Here is a 3468-nt window from a genome sequence, read left to right as displayed (position 1 = left end):
GCCGTTGTCGTCGCTCTGTCGTCGTTAGAACATCACCATCATTTCAGCATCGCCAGGTCTTCTTAATCATACCGCCTTTGCCGTTTCATCAAGTTTACTCCATCATTGTTAAATCATCGTCATTGCCTGTCGTCTCACAGTCCTCGTCATACCGTCAAGCTTATGGGTGACTTTGGAAAGTGGGCTGATACCCGAGATAATGGACAGTGTACATCTCATGTAGCGGAAGCAACCGAAGTATCAGAATGACCGCTACAGATTTTAAATTAAGATGCATTAGGCAATAGAGTGTGTCGTAGGGCTACCGCTCTAGTGGGAATTATTAAGGGCGAAAGCCTTATATGTCTCATCGTTGGGTTGACCTTCGACGTCCTTGAGTGAAAACCATGTCATCGAAGCGAAATCGAACACGATGACGACTCGGTGTAACAATCCACTCACTACACCGACCCGGCATCGTGTCTTACCTAGCGCTTATGCAACAATTATGACGGTGTGTGGGTCACACTCATCATCGTGTTAAGATAGGCAATTCAGGCACTCGAACTCACGACCTTCGGTAGGAGTAAAACCTTTGAAGTTATGGGGCATTTTGGCGTTTTGGCGAAGTTAATTAAGGCACAGTTATTTATATTGTTATGATGGGGTGCGTCCATTTACAGATGAATCGATGAAAAGGGGCCGCGCCGGCACTGAGCCGCTCCAAAGACAAGCGCACTTCGTCCTCTTCTTCTACCGACCTTGCTGTCGCTTTAACGTAACACTCTTCCCTGTAACAGTCAGAGTCACGGGGATGACAGCGTTTCAGGCGGGCTAGTGAACAAGTTGCGCCTTCGTAGACAGGTAGCCATTAAACATGAGACGAGCAAGGCCCAGTATAACGAGCCAGAAAGTTCTGGCGCAGGCCGCGCTTGCAAAGTGGTCTCTAAATTCATACTATGTCCCTTTTGTCGTACAACACATTCTGATGTCGTAAATCGTTGCTGGTCTTGGAGTGGTCCTGGGACGTCAACGCATGGAGCTGAGCTATGTGGTGTGCTTCCTAAGTGCGGCAGAGAGGCTGGGCGATAGAAGAGTCCGCATGTGGAGTAAAAGGTAGAATGGTGTCAAGGGCTCTTCGGAGTGGTCTGACATCAAGGTATGAAGGGCTCTAGCTGGTAGGAGCAGGACAAACCAGAGGTTCGTAGTTTCTTCATATGCGGAAGGCCACGGCGGTTAGTTAGCCTGGAGCCCGTACTCCCTGGCAGCGTCCTCTGCCCGCCCCGTGAGTCCATAGGTCGGCGCACTCACTCATGAGTGCACTCATTCACACTCACTCGCACTCATTTCAAAGGCGTGAGTGAGAGTGCGAGTGAGTGCCAGTGAGTGTGAGTGCAGGTGAGTGGGAATGAGTGCCTGTGAGTGTGAGTGGAGGTGAATGCGAGTGAATGGCAGTGAGTGCGAGTGCGAGTTAGTGCAAGTGAGTGTGAGTGCAGGCACGAGTGCGAGTGCGAGTGAGCGCCAGTGAGTGCGAGTGGAAGTGAGTACGAGTGAGCGTGAGTGCGAGTGAGTGCCGGTGGGTGTGAGTGGAGGTGGGTGTGAGTGAGTGCCAGTGAGTGTGAGTGCAGGTGTGTGTGAGTGGGTGGAGGTGACTGCCAGTGAGTGTGAGTGGAGGTGACTGCCAGTGAGTGTGAGTGGAGGTGAGTGTGAACGTGGTGAGTGCCTGTGAGCGTGAACGTGGTGAGTGCCTGTGAGTGTGAGTGGAGATGAGTGTGAACGTGAGTGACTGCTGTGTGAGTGGAGCTGAGTGTGAACTGACTGAGTGCTGTGAGTGTGAACGTGGTGAGGGCTTCTGGGTGTATAGAGGTGAGTGCTTCTGGATGTATAGAGGTGAGTGTGAACGTGAGTGTGAACATGAGTAAGTGCTTGTAAGTGGGAACGTGGTGAGTGCTTGAACGATAAGCAGAGGTGATATAGGTTCACCTTGCTTGCGGAAAAATGGAGGCACGTTGTGTGTACAAGCTCACTCGCGGTGATGGCTTATCGCGCGAGCAGATTGTGCACGCCAAGATAGAAACCACGCACCAAGGACTTAATAATAATGCAAGGTTCAGGCATGAGTGAGACAATGGATAATGAAATGAGCAGATATATTATATTGCGATCGCAATTATATGGACACTCCAAGCGAACTTGTGCCATGGTCGTTTACATCGTTGTGAGGTTCCGTATAAAGTCCAAACACGTTAAAATCGTCGCCGCGTGCGGGCGGTACGCTGCGTGTGCGAGTGCAAGCTTGCGAGAGTCAGCCGACACTTGCTTCTCCATCTCGCACGCGCGAGGGAAAAGGCGGGGCGGAAGCGCACTGCTTCATTAGCACGTCAGGCACGGGAGGGCGGTGGAACGGGGAGGGGGGGAGGGTCGTCTTGCTTTGGCGGCGGCCGCGAGGGTGTCGTATCTTGAAAGCGATCTGCGACGTGGAAAGAGTGCTCGCCCGCGCGGGCTTCCACTTCGAAGCAATTTGCGACGTGAACAATGTTCAACTAGAGCCTGTAACTTCGTATGCGCTGTGTTTTCGACGTTTAGTTCGCTTTGAAGCGAGAGGCGTCACAAAAGTCAATTCGCTCGCGGCTATAGCTGCGCCTCCTTACTCCAGCGTTCTGACAGCGAGTTTCCACGGTCATCGAGCGAGATGCGTTCATGCTTACCTGTGCGCGCGTGACACCGTGCTTTTCTATTTAGTTAATAGGCGAATGTTTAGAAGTTTATACGGCCCAATAAACTACTATGCTTGCTTCGTATAGCTCTCTACTAATTTCCTATCGCAATCGAAGCTTCGCCTTTCTGGCGAAACTGCGACATTTTCTTTAATACGCCAGGAATATGTATCGGCTGGAGCGCTGATGGCAGACAACTAAATCATGACCAGAAAATTTTGCCATGACTTCCACTGAGTCAAGACGCTTAATAACTTGTGATTTGCTACACCTTCGCTGGTCATCCGCCTTCAGAGGGTGGAATGGCTCCTCATTTTCTTCCTGCTTCCCTCTTAAACGTACACGTACAGGCTCTTTATATAAACAGGCAGAGCGGAAGAGGGACTAGCCAAGTTAGCACAGAGTAACAGACACGCACGCTCGCATAGATAGAGAAAAAGCGAAGATGCAGTGATAGATACCGCTTTGTTCTCCTTTTTGTGTTTGTTTCGGCGTTAAGTGGTTCATTAAGTATACGGACAGTCAATCTCTCCCTCTATTTGCCGCTATCTTGGCTCAATCCGACCGAAGGGCAGCTTAGCGAGCATGGCAGCAAGCATGCACGTGCACGTCTAATGTCAATGACAGAGAGATGGGCATAGAGAGGTTGGGGCTGACGTCAATGTTTCTTTCACCATGAATAAATTGAAATGAAAACTTCAGTCGCGCTAGTTTTGCTCTACTTTGCAGTGTTAATAAACCAGCTCTCCTTAATAATTCAGTCTATGGATCC

Source organism: Dermacentor silvarum, chromosome 7, assembly GCF_013339745.2.
Source record: "Dermacentor silvarum isolate Dsil-2018 chromosome 7, BIME_Dsil_1.4, whole genome shotgun sequence".
Classification (NCBI taxonomy): Eukaryota; Metazoa; Arthropoda; class Arachnida; order Ixodida; family Ixodidae; genus Dermacentor; species Dermacentor silvarum.
Note: the sequence above shows the minus strand (reverse complement) of the source record.